Source organism: Pseudophryne corroboree, chromosome 5, assembly GCF_028390025.1.
Source record: "Pseudophryne corroboree isolate aPseCor3 chromosome 5, aPseCor3.hap2, whole genome shotgun sequence".
Taxonomy (NCBI): Eukaryota; Metazoa; Chordata; class Amphibia; order Anura; family Myobatrachidae; genus Pseudophryne; species Pseudophryne corroboree.
In genome coordinates this window covers 848,514,381-848,528,446 of record NC_086448.1, presented here as the reverse complement: position 1 = coordinate 848,528,446, position 14,066 = coordinate 848,514,381, and the positions used below count along the sequence as shown (strand labels likewise).

The 14,066-nt window shown below is 48.3% G+C and overlaps 1 protein-coding gene across 5 annotated transcripts in view; it reads right to left on the bottom strand.

Annotated features, from left to right (window-relative positions):
- ASB10 (ankyrin repeat and SOCS box containing 10) overlaps positions 1-14,066 on the bottom strand; it is a 134,129-nt gene that overhangs the window by 24,891 nt on the left and 95,172 nt on the right. The window lies entirely within an intron of this gene.

Below are 14,066 nucleotides of genomic sequence, written 5' to 3'. Positions count from 1 at the left end.
TCTTTTTTTCTTTGCGTCATGTGCTGTTTGGGGAGGGTTTTTTGGAAGGGCCATCCTGCGTGACACTGCAGTGCCACTCCTAGATGGGCCCGGTGTTTGTGTCGGCCACTAGGGTCGCTAATCTTACTCACACAGCTACCTCATTGCGCCTCTTTTTTTCTTTGCGTCATGTGCTGTTTGGGGAGGGTTTTTTGGAAGGGACATCCTGCGTGACACTGCAGTGCCACTCCTAGATGGGCCCGGTGTTTGTGTCGGCCTCTAGGGTCGCTTATCTTACTCACACAGCGACCTCGGTGCAAATTTTAGGACTAAAAATAATATTGTGAGGTGTGAGGTATTCAGAATAGACTGAAAATGAGTGTAAATTATGGTTTTTGAGGTTAATAATACTTTGGGATCAAAATGACCCCCAAATTCTATGATTTAAGCTGTTTTTTAGTGTTTTTTGAAAAAAACACCCGAATCCAAAACACACCCGAATCCGACAAAAAAATTTCGGTGAGGTTTTGCCAAAACGCGTTCGAACCCAAAACACGGCCGCGGAACCGAACCCAAAACCAAAACACAAAACCCGAAAAATTTCAGGCGCTCATCTCTAGGAGATACGTGTATAACGCAGGACCTGGAGTGTGGGGAGATACGTGTATAACGCAGGACCTGGAGTGTGGGGAGATACGTGTATAACGCAGGACCTGGAATGTGGGGAGATACGTGTATAACTCAGGACCTGGAATGTGAGGAGATAGGTGTATAACGCAGGACCTGGAATGTAGGGAGATAGGCGTATAACGCAGGACCTGGAATGAGGGGAGATACGTGTATAATGCAGGACCTGGAATGTGGGGAGATACGTGTATAGCGCAGGACCTGGAGTGTGGGGAGATACGTGTATAACGCAGGACCTGGAGTGTGGGGAGATACGTGTATAACGCAGGACCTGGAGTGTGGGGAGATACGTGTATAACGCAGGATCTGGAATGTGGGGAGATACGTTTATAACGCAGGACCTGGAATGTGGGGAGATAGGTGTATAACGCAGGACCTGGAATATGGGGAGATACGTGTATAAAGCAGGACCTGGAAGTGGGGAGATACGTGTATAACGCAGGACCTGGAGTGTGGGGAGATACGTGTATAACGCAGGACCTGGAATGTGGGGAGATATGTGTATAACGCAGGACCTGGAATGTGGGGAGATACGTGTATAACGCAGGACCTGGAGTGTGGGGAGATACGTGTATAACGCAGGACCTGGAATGTGGGGAGATACATGTATAACGCAGGACCTGGAATATGAAAAGATACGTGTATAACTCAGGACCTGGAATATGGGGAGATACGTGTATAACTCAGGACCTGGAATGTGGGGAGATACGTGTATAGCGCAGGAACTGGAGTGTGGGGAGATACGTGTATAACGCAGGACCTGGAATGTAGGGAGATAGGTGTATAACGCAGGACCTGGAATGTGGGGAGATACGTGTATAGCGCAGGATCTGGAGTGTGGGGAGATAGGTTATAACGTAGGACCTGGAGTGTGGGGAGATACGTGTATAACGCAGGACCTGGATTATGGGGAGATACGTGTATAACGCAGGACCTGGAATGTGGAGAGATAGGTGTATAACGCAGGACCTGGAATGTGGGGAGATACGTGTATAACGCAGGACCTGGAGTGTGGGGAGATACGTGTATAACGCAGGACCTGGAGTGTGGGGAGATACGTGTATAACGCAGGACCTGGAGTGTGGGGAGATAGGCGTATAACACAGGACCTGGAATGTGGGGAGATACATGTATAACGCAGGACCTGGAGTGTGGGGAGATACACGTATAACGCAGGACCTGGAGTGTGGGGAGATACGCGTATAATGCAGGACCTGGAGTGTGGGGAGATACGTGTGTAACGCAGGACCTGGAATGTGGGGAGATACGTGTATAACGCAGGACCTGGAATATGGGAAGATACGTGTGTAACGCAGGACATGGAATGTGGGGAGATACGTGTATAACGCAGGACCTGAAGTGTGGGGAGATACGTGTATAACGCAGGACCTGGAGTGTGGGGAGATACGTGTATAACGCAGGACCTGGAGTGTGGGGAGATAGGCATATAACGCAGGACCTGGAATGTGGGGAGATACGTGTATAACGCAGGACCTGGAGTGTGGGGAGATACGTGTATAACGCAGGACCTGGAATATGGGAAGATACATGTATAACGCAGGACATGGAATGTGGGGAGATACGTGTATAACGCAGGACCTGAAGTGTGGGGAGATACGTTTATAACGCAGGACCTGAAGTGTGGGGAGATACGTGTATAACGCAGGACCTGTAGTGTGGGGAGATACGTGTATAACGCAGGACCTGGAGTGTGGGGAGATACCTGTATAACGCAGGACCTGGAGTGTGGGGAGATACGTGTATAACCCAGGACATGGAATGTGGGGAGATACGTGTATAACGCAGGACCTGGAGTGTGGGGAGATACGTGTATAACGCAGGACCTGGAATGTGAGGAGATAGGTGTATAACGCCGGACCTGGAATGTAGGGAGATACGTGTATAACGCAGGACCTGAAATGTGGGGAGATAGGCGTATAACGCAGGACCTGGAGTGTGGGGAGATACGTGTATAACGCAGGACCTGGAGTGTGGGGAGATACGTGTATAACGCAGGACCTGGAGTGTGGGGAGATACCTGTATAACGCAGGACCTGGAGTGTGGGGAGATACATGTATAACGCAGGAACTGGAATGTGGGAAGATACGTGTATAACGCAGGACCTGGAGTGTGGGGAGATACGTGTATAATGCAGGACCTGGAGTGTGGGGAGATACACGTATAACGCAGGAACTGGAATGTGGGAAGATACGTGTATAACGCAGGACCTTGAATGTGGGGAGATACGTGTATAACGCAGGACCTTGAATGTGGGGAGATACGTGTATAACGCAGGACCTTGAATGTGGGGAGATACGTGTATAACGCAGGACCTGGAGTTTGGGGAGATACGTGTATAACGCAGGATCTGGAATGTAGGGAGATACGTGTATAACGCAGGACCTGGAATGTGGGGAGATACGTGTATAACGCAGGACCTGGAGTTTGGGGAGATACGTGTATAACGCAGGACCTGGAGTGTGGGGAGATACGTGTATAACACAATCCCTGGAGTGTGGGGAGATACGTGTATAACGCAGGACCTGGAGTGTGGGGAGATACGTGTATAACGCAGGACCTGGAGTGTGGGGAGATACGTGTATAACGCAGGACCTGGAGTGTGGGGAGATACGTGTATAACGCAGGAACTGGAATGTGGGGAGATACGTGTATAACGCAGGACCTGGAGTGTGGGGAGATACGTGTATAACGCAGGAACTGGAGTGTGGGGAGATACGTGTATAACGCAGGACCTGGAGTGTGGAGAGATACGTGTATAACGCAGGATCTGGAGTGTGGGGAGATACGTGTATAACGCAGGACCTGGAGTGTGGGAAGATACGTGTATAACGCAGGACCTGGAGTGTGGGGAGATACGTGTATACCGCAGGACCTGGAATGTGGGGAGATACGTGTATAACGCAGGACCTGGAGTGTGGGAAGATACGTGTATAACGCAGGACCTGGAGTGTGGGGAAATACGTGTATAACGCAGGACCTGGAATGTGGGGAGATATGTGTATTAGAGATGAGCGGGTTCGGTTTCTCTGAATCCGAACCCGCCAGAACTTCATGTTTTTTTTCACGGGTCCAAGCGACTCGGATCTTCCCGCCTTGCTCGGTTAACCCGAGCGCGCCCGAACGTCATCATGACGCTGTCGGATTCTCGCGAGGCTCGGATTCTATCGCGAGACTCGGATTCTATATAAGGAGCCGCGTGTCGCCGCCATTTTCACACGTGCATTGAGATTGATAGGGAGAGGACGTGGCTGGCGTCCTCTCCGTTTAGAATAGATTAGAGAGACACTTGATTTACTAATTTTGGGGAGCATTAGGAGTACTCAGTACAGTGCAGAGTTTTGCTGATAGTGACCAGTGACCACCAGTTTTATTTATAATCCGTTCTCTGCCTGAAAAAAGCGATACACAGCACACAGTGACTCAGTCACATACCATATCTGTGTGCACTGCTCAGGCTCAGGCCAGTGTGCTGCATCATCTATTATCTATATATAATATTATATATATCTGTCTGACTGCTCAGCTCACACAGCTTATAATTGTGGGGGAGACTGGGGAGCACTACTGCAGTGCCAGTTATAGGTTATAGCAGGAGCCAGGAGTACATAATATATTATATAGTGAGTGACCACCAGACACACAGTGCAGTTTATTTAATATATCCGTTCTCTGCCTGAAAAAAGCGATACACACAGTGACTCAGTCAGTCACATACCATATCTGTGTGCACTGCTCAGGCTCAGGCCAGTGTGCTGCATCATCTATTATCTATATATAATATTATATATATATCTGTCTGACTGCTCAGCTCACACAGCTTATAATTGTGGGGGAGACTGGGGAGCACTACTGCAGTGCCAGTTATAGGTTATAGCAGGAGCCAGGAGTACATAATATATTATATAGTGAGTGACCACCAGACACACAGTGCAGTTTATTTAATATATCCGTTCTCTGCCTGAAAAAAGCGATACACACAGTGACTCAGTCAGTCACATACCATATCTGTGTGCACTGCTCAGGCTCAGGCCAGTGTGCTGCATCATCTATATATATTATATATCTGTCTGACTGCTCAGCTCACACAGCTTATAATTGTGGGGGAGACTGGGGAGCACTACTGCAGTGCCAGTTATAGGTTATAGCAGGAGCCAGGAGTACATAATATTATATTAAAATTAAACAGTGCACACTTTTGCTGCAGGAGTGCCACTGCCAGTGTGACTAGTGACCAGTGACCTGACCACCAGTATATATAATATTAGTAGTATACTATCTCTTTATCAACCAGTCTATATTAGCAGCAGACACAGTACAGTGCGGTAGTTCACGGCTGTGGCTACCTCTGTGTCGGCACTCGGCAGCCCGTCCATAATTGTATATACCACCTAACCGTGGTTTTTTTTTCTTTCTTTATACATACATACTAGTTACGAGTATACTATCTCTTTATCAACCAGTCTATATTAGCAGCAGACACAGTACAGTGCGGTAGTTCACGGCTGTGGCTACCTCTGTGTCGGCACTCGGCAGCCCGTCCATAATTGTATATACCACCTAACCGTGTTTTTTTTTTCTTTCTTTATACATACATACTAGTTACGAGTATACTATCTCTTTATCAACCAGTCTATATATTAGCAGCAGACACAGTACAGTGCGGTAGTTCACGGCTGTGGCTACCTCTGTGTCGGCACTCGGCAGCCCGTCCATAATTGTATATACCACCTAACCGTGGTTTTTTTTTCTTTCTTTATACATACATACTAGTTACGAGTATACTATCTCTTTATCAACCAGTCTATATATTAGCAGCAGACACAGTACAGTGCGGTAGTTCACGGCTGTGGCTACCTCTGTGTCGGCACTCGGCAGCCCGTCCATAATTGTATATACCACCTAACCGTGGGTTTTTTTTCTTTCTTTATACATACATACTAGTTACGAGTATACTATCTCTTTATCAACCAGTCTATATATTAGCAGCAGACACAGTACAGTGCGGTAGTTCACGGCTGTGGCTACCTCTGTGTCGGCACTCGGCAGCCCGTCCATAATTGTATATACCACCTAACCGTGGTTTTTTTTTTCTTTCTTTATACATACATACTAGTTACGAGTATACTATCTCTTTATCAACCAGTCTATATTAGCAGCAGACACAGTACAGTGCGGTAGTTCACGGCTGTGGCTACCTCTGTGTCGGCACTCGGCAGCCCGTCCATAATTGTATATACCACCTAACCGTGGTTTTTTTTTCTTTCTTTATACATACATACTAGTTACGAGTATACTATCTCTTTATCAACCAGTCTATATATTAGCAGCAGACACAGTACAGTGCGGTAGTTCACGGCTGTGGCTACCTCTGTGTCGGCACTCGGCAGCCCGTCCATAATTGTATATACCACCTAACCGTGGTTTTTTTTTCTTTCTTTATACATACATACTAGTTACGAGTATACTATCTCTTTATCAACCAGTCTATATATTAGCAGCAGACACAGTACAGTGCGGTAGTTCACGGCTGTGGCTACCTCTGTGTCGGCACTCGGCAGCCCGTCCATAATTGTATATACCACCTAACCGTGGTTTTTATTTCTTTCTTTATACATACATACTAGTTACGAGTATACTATCTCTTTATCAACCAGTCTATATATTAGCAGCAGACACAGTACAGTGCGGCAGTACACGGCTGTGGCTACCTCTGTGTCGGCACTCGGCAGCCCGTCCATAATTGTATATACCACCTAACCGTGGTTTTTTTTTCTTTCTTTATACATACATACTAGTTACGAGTATACTATCTCTTTATCAACCAGTCTATATATTAGCAGCAGACACAGTACAGTGCGGTAGTTCACGGCTGTGGCTACCTCTGTGTCGGCACTCGGCAGCCCGTCCATAATTGTATATACCACCTAACCGTGGTTTTTTTTTCTTTCTTTATACATACATACTAGTTACGAGTATACTATCTCTTTATCAACCAGTCTATATATTAGCAGCAGACACAGTACAGTGCGGTAGTTCACGGCTGTGGCTACCTCTGTGTCGGCACTCGGCAGCCCGTCCATAATTGTATATACCACCTAACCGTGGTTTTTTTTTCTTTCTTTATACATACATACTAGTTACGAGTATACTATCTCTTTATCAACCAGTCTATATATTAGCAGCAGACACAGTACAGTGCGGTAGTTCACGGCTGTGGCTACCTCTGTGTCGGCACTCGGCAGCCCGTCCATAATTGTATACTAGTATCCAATCCATCCATCTCCATTGTTTACCTGAGGTGCCTTTTAGTTGTGCCTATTAAAATATGGAGAACAAAAATGTTGAGGTTCCAAAATTAGGGAAAGATCAAGATCCACTTCCACCTCGTGCTGAAGCTGCTGCCACTAGTCATGGCCGAGACGATGAAATGCCAGCAACGTCGTCTGCCAAGGCCGATGCCCAATGTCATAGTACAGAGCATGTCAAATCCAAAACACCAAATATCAGTAAAAAAAGGACTCCAAAACCTAAAATAAAATTGTCGGAGGAGAAGCGTAAACTTGCCAATATGCCATTTACCACACGGAGTGGCAAGGAACGGCTGAGGCCCTGGCCTATGTTCATGGCTAGTGGTTCAGCTTCACATGAGGATGGAAGCACTCAGCCTCTCGCTAGAAAAATGAAAAGACTCAAGCTGGCAAAAGCAGCACAGCAAAGAACTGTGCATTCTTCGAAATCCCAAATCCACAAGGAGAGTCCAATTGTGTCGGTTGCGATGCCTGACCTTCCCAACACTGGACGTGAAGAGCATGCGCCTTCCACCATTTGCACGCCCCCTGCAAGTGCTGGAAGGAGCACCCGCAGTCCAGTTCCTGATAGTCAGATTGAAGATGTCAGTGTTGAAGTACACCAGGATGAGGAGGATATGGGTGTTGCTGGCGCTGGGGAGGAAATTGACCAGGAGGATTCTGATGGTGAGGTGGTTTGTTTAAGTCAGGCGCCCGGGGAGACACCTGTTGTCCGTGGGAGCAATATGGCCGTTGACATGCCAGGTGAAAATACCAAAAAAATCAGCTCTTCGGTGTGGAGGTATTTCACCAGAAATGCGGACAACAGGTGTCAAGCCGTGTGTTCCCTTTGTCAAGCTGTAATAAGTAGGGGTAAGGACGTTAACCACCTCGGAACATCCTCCCTTATACGTCACCTGCAGCGCATTCATAATAAGTCAGTGACAAGTTCAAAAACTTTGGGTGACAGCGGAAGCAGTCCACTGACCAGTAAATCCCTTCCTCTTGTAACCAAGCTCACGCAAACCACCCCACCAACTCCCTCAGTGTCAATTTCCTCCTTCCCCAGGAATGCCAATAGTCCTGCAGGCCATGTCACTGGTAATTCTGACGAGTCCTCTCCTGCCTGGGATTCCTCCGATGCATCCTTGCGTGTAACGCCTACTGCTGCTGGCGCTGCTGTTGTTGCCGCTGGGAGTCGATGGTCATCCCAGAGGGGAAGTCGTAAGCCCACTTGTACTACTTCCAGTAAGCAATTGACTGTTCAACAGTCCTTTGCGAGGAAGATGAAATATCACAGCAGTCATCCTACTGCAAAGCGGATAACTGAGTCCTTGACAACTATGTTGGTGTTAGACGTGCGTCCGGTATCCGCCGTTAGTTCACAGGGAACTAGACAATTTATTGAGGCAGTGTGCCCCCGTTACCAAATACCATCTAGGTTCCACTTCTCTAGGCAGGCGATACCGAGAATGTACACGGACGTCAGAAAAAGACTCACCAGTGTCCTAAAAAATGCAGTTGTACCCAATGTCCACTTAACCACGGACATGTGGACAAGTGGAGCAGGGCAGGGTCAGGACTATATGACTGTGACAGCCCACTGGGTAGATGTATGGACTCCCGCCGCAAGAACAGCAGCGGCGGCACCAGTAGCAGCATCTCGCAAACGCCAACTCTTTCCTAGGCAGGCTACGCTTTGTATCACCGCTTTCCAGAATACGCACACAGCTGAAAACCTCTTACGGCAACTGAGGAAGATCATCGCGGAATGGCTTACCCCAATTGGACTCTCCTGTGGATTTGTGGCATCGGACAACGCCAGCAATATTGTGTGTGCATTAAATATGGGCAAATTCCAGCACGTCCCATGTTTTGCACATACCTTGAATTTGGTGGTGCAGAATTTTTTAAAAAACGACAGGGGCGTGCAAGAGATGCTGTCGGTGGCCAGAAAAATTGCGGGACACTTTCGGCGTACAGGCACCACGTACAGAAGACTGGAGCACCACCAAAAACTACTGAACCTGCCCTGCCATCATCTGAAGCAAGAAGTGGTAACGAGGTGGAATTCAACCCTCTATATGCTTCAGAGGTTGGAGGAGCAGCAAAAGGCCATTCAAGCCTATACAATTGAGCACGATATAGTAGGTGGAATGCACCTGTCTCAAGTGCAGTGGAGAATGATTTCAACGTTGTGCAAGGTTCTGATGCCCTTTGAACTTGCCACACGTGAAGTCAGTTCAGACACTGCCAGCCTGAGTCAGATCATTCCCCTCATCAGGCTTTTGCAGAAGAAGCTGGAGGCATTGAAGAAGGAGCTAAAAGGGAGCGATTCCGCTAGGCATGTGGGACTTGTGGATGCAGCCCTTAATTCGCTTAACAAGGATTCACGGGTGGTCAATCTGTTGAAATCAGAGCACTACATTTTGGCCACCGTGCTCGATCCTAGATTTAAAGCCTACCTTGGATCTCTCTTTCCGGCAGACACAGGTCTGCTGGGGTTGAAAGACCTGCTGGTGACAAAATTGTCAAGTCAAGCGGAACGCGACCTGTCAACATCTCCTCCTTCACATTCTCCCGCAACTGGGGGTGCGAGGAAAAGGCTCAGAATTCCGAGCCCACCCGCTGGCGGTGATGCAGGGCAGTCTGGAGCGACTGCTGATGCTGACATCTGGTCCGGACTGAAGGACCTGACAACGATTACGGACATGTCGTCTACTGTCACTGCATATGATTCTCTCAACATTGATAGAATGGTGGAGGATTATATGAGTGACCGCATCCAAGTAGGCACGTCACACAGTCCGTACTTATACTGGCAGGAAAAAGAGGCAATTTGGAGGCCCTTGCACAAACTGGCTTTATTCTACCTAAGTTGCCCTCCCACAAGTGTGTACTCCGAAAGAGTGTTTAGTGCCGCCGCTCACCTTGTCAGCAATCGGCGTACGAGGTTACATCCAGAAAATGTGGAGAAGATGATGTTCATTAAAATGAATTATAATCAATTCCTCCGCGGAGACATTGACCAGCAGCAATTGCCTCCACAAAGTACACAGGGAGCTGAGATGGTGGATTCCAGTGGGGACGAATTGATAATCTGTGAGGAGGGGGATGTACACGGTGATATATCGGAGGGTGAAGATGAGGTGGACATCTTGCCTCTGTAGAGCCAGTTTGTGCAAGGAGAGATTAATTGCTTCTTTTTTGGGGGGGGTCCAAACCAACCCGTCATATCAGTCACAGTCGTGTGGCAGACCCTGTCACTGAAATGATGGGTTGGTTAAAGTGTGCATGTCCTGTTTATACAACATAAGGGTGGGTGGGAGGGCCCAAGGACAATTCCATCTTGCACCTCTTTTTTCTTTTCTTTTTCTTTGCATCATGTGCTGATTGGGGAGGGTTTTTTGGAAGGGACATCCTGCGTGACACTGCAGTGCCACTCCTAGATGGGCCCGGTGTTTGTGTCGGCCACTAGGGTCGCTAATCTTACTCACACAGTCAGCTACCTCATTGCGCCTCTTTTTTTCTTTGCGTCATGTGCTGTTTGGGGAGGGTTTTTTGGAAGGGACATCCTGCGTGACACTGCAGTGCCACTCCTAGATGGGCCCGGTGTTTGTGTCGGCCACTAGGGTCGCTAATCTTACTCACACAGCTACCTCATTGCGCCTCTTTTTTTCTTTGCGTCATGTGCTGTTTGGGGAGGGTTTTTTGGAAGGGACATCCTGCGTGACACTGCAGTGCCACTCCTAGATGGGCCCGGTGTTTGTGTCGGCCACTAGGGTCGCTTATCTTACTCACACAGCGACCTCGGTGCAAATTTTAGGACTAAAAATAATATTGTGAGGTGTGAGGTATTCAGAATAGACTGAAAATGAGTGTAAATTATGGTTTTTGAGGTTAATAATACTTTGGGATCAAAATGACCCCCAAATTCTATGATTTAAGCTGTTTTTTAGTGTTTTTTGAAAAAAACACCCGAATCCAAAACACACCCGAATCCGACAAAAAAAATTCGGTGAGGTTTTGCCAAAACGCGTTCGAACCCAAAACACGGCCGCGGAACCGAACCCAAAACCAAAACACAAAACCCGAAAAATTTCAGGCGCTCATCTCTAATGTGTATAACGCAGAACCTGGAGTGTGGGGAAATACGTGTATAACGCAGGACCTGGAGTGTGGGGAGATACATGTATAACGCAGGACCTGGAGTGTGGGGAAATACGTGTATAACGCAGGACCTGGAGTGTGGGGAGATACGTGTATAACGCAGGACCTGGAGTGTGGGGAGATACGTGTATAACGCAGGACCTGGAGTGTGGGGAGATACGTGTATAACGCAGGACCTGGAGTGTGGAGAGATACGTGTATAACGCAGGACCTGGAGTGTGGGGAGATACGTGTATAACGCAGGACCTGGAGTGTGGGGAGATACGTGTATAACGCAGGACCTGGAATGTGGGGAGATATGTGTATACCGCAGGACCTGGAGTGTGGGGAGATACGTGTATAACGCAGGAACTGGAATGTGGGGAGATACGTGTATAACGCAGGACCTGGAGTGTGGGGAAATACGTGTATAACGCAGGACCTGGAATGTGGGGAGATATGTGTATAACGCAGAACCTGGAGTGTGGGGAAATACGTGTATAACGCAGGACCTGGAGTGTGGGGAGATACATGTATAACGCAGGACCTGGAGTGTGGGGAAATACGTGTATAACGCAGGACCTGGAGTGTGGGGAGATACGTGTATAACACAGGACCTGGAGTGTGAGGAGATACGTGTATAACGCAGGACGTGGAGTGTGGGGAGATACGTGTATAACGCAGGACCTGGAGTGTGGGGAGATACGTGTATAACGCAGGACCTGGAGTGTGGAGAGATACGTGTATAACGCAGGACCTGGAGTGTGGGGAGATACGTGTATAACGCAGGACCTGGAATGTGGGGAGATACGTGTATAACGCAGGACCTGGAGTGTGGGTAGATACGTGTATAACGCAGGACCTGGAGTATGGGGAAATACGTGTATAACGCAGGACCTGGAGTGTGGGGAGATACGTGTATAACGCAGGACCTGGAGTGTGGGGAGATACGTGTATAACGCAGGACCTGGAGTGTGGGGAGATACGTGTATAACGCAGGACCTGGAGTGTGGGGAGATACGTGTAGGTTCTAATGTCACAACCATAAGCAGAACTGATGCAGTGGGAGTTTCGCTACAGGCTGATCAGCATATATTCCTGGGGAGGCCCATGGTGTTGGAATGTCCATGGCTACCACAGTTATTTCATCAGAGAAGGATAAGGAGGAAGTGTCTGGCGTATCCTCTGCTACCATATCTCTCCTAGAAGGTTGTGGGGTCTGTTCCCATTCAGAGAACCTGGAGATGAGGAGCTGCGGTATACATGCCAATGACTCAGGAGAGATCCAGGTATCACAGATGGTGATGATGATAACATTAGTGCAGGAGCTGGAAGGGAACTTGTTGCTCCACTCTAAGGCCACTGAATGTATATCGGACTGGCATTGTCTGCAAGGTGAAATGACTGACTCTAACCAGGGGAATGATGTTCAGCCAGGACTTGTAAATGGAGAAGGTAATGCCACTGTCCATGTGACCTACGTCCGTGTTCCAGTACAACCGTGGTCGAGTTGGTGAGTGCAAACCAGGGATGTGAGCAGATCATCCTGGAGGCCACAGAGGCTGGAGGAGGTGGTCACACAGAAGAGCAGCGCAGGGGCAGCTCCTGGGGAGACCCAAATGTTACGCTCTTTGGGTCTGTTAAAGTCATGGATGTTCAGGACAAGACGTCGGCTTTCGAGGGGGGAGCAGTGACATGGGATCAGGGTGTCCTGCCGGCTTCCCTGCAGCCAGAAGAGGGATCTTGGCTGGAGAGGTGAAAGTTACAAAGAGCCAGATTCAGGGCCTGAGCTATATCTGCAGCGGAGACGGATATCAGTGTCAGAGATTGGGCTTTGGAGGGGGGAGAGACAGGTGATGGGTCGAGTAATCCTGGTAATCCCCTGCAGCCCATCTTCAGTGTGTCTTTTGGGAGGGAAGTGGGATTTGTGATCCTTTGGCCCCTATTACAGACCGCACCACTACGGGAGCCAGTGGAACCCCAGAACCCTCTATTACTAGTCAGCCTGCAGAAGAAACATCAGCAGAAGGTCCATCCTCAGCTCCGGCTCATTGAGGAGGCTCCATGTTTGCCTGCTACTTGGAAACCCCCTGGTGTGTTTTGGAGGGGGGAGAGTGGATTCTAAGGACATATCATCAGTCATGGAGCCCCCTCACCATGAGTCTGTAAGAGGGACGGGCACTTGTTTCTGTGTTTGGGTCCAAGATCTACTGGAGAACTAAAACAGACAAGAGATATGCCCGCAGTCATGTTTACCCACATTGTACGAGGTACCATCTGCGTGGCAGTATTAATGCCATATATACAGAACACAAAGATTGCTATCAGCGGCACCAGTAATATGCTGCCAGTCTGTGTGTGAGGACCCCATCTGGGCTTACAGTCAGTACCACAGTTGGATCCTGCTCCAGGAGAAGCTGCTTCTCAGATTATTATCTTTCAGGGGTGTTACGTATAAGGGGGTTGGAAAGTAATTTTACGATCAGTTCTTGGGATTCAGTGTCCTCTGACGGATTATCCACCTGGCAGATCATTGGTACTAAAACTATTTCTGTGCCTAATTATATTTTATTCATAGACTAATGTTTTGCAGTCATAACTGAAAAGCCTATGAGTGTCAGCTCTTTAACCAAGTGTACCCTGCCTGCACTGTACAGTATGTTCTTGAATCCGCCTTCACCCACAGGAAGATATGTATAATCAATGTACATATATATTCATGTTATGGGTGCAGTGGCATGCCAGTGCAGCCAGTGTATTTGGGGCGCTGGCACTGTGTGTACCACTGAGGCGGGAAATCCCACGCAATACATATCACTCTGCTTCACCACCCCGCACGATGCCTTTCCCCTGCCGCAGCCTGTCACCCACCAAAAAGAGCTAACACTCCATCCAGTTCCCCCGGCTGTCCCATGTTCCCCCATGTTTCCGGGCACAGGTTC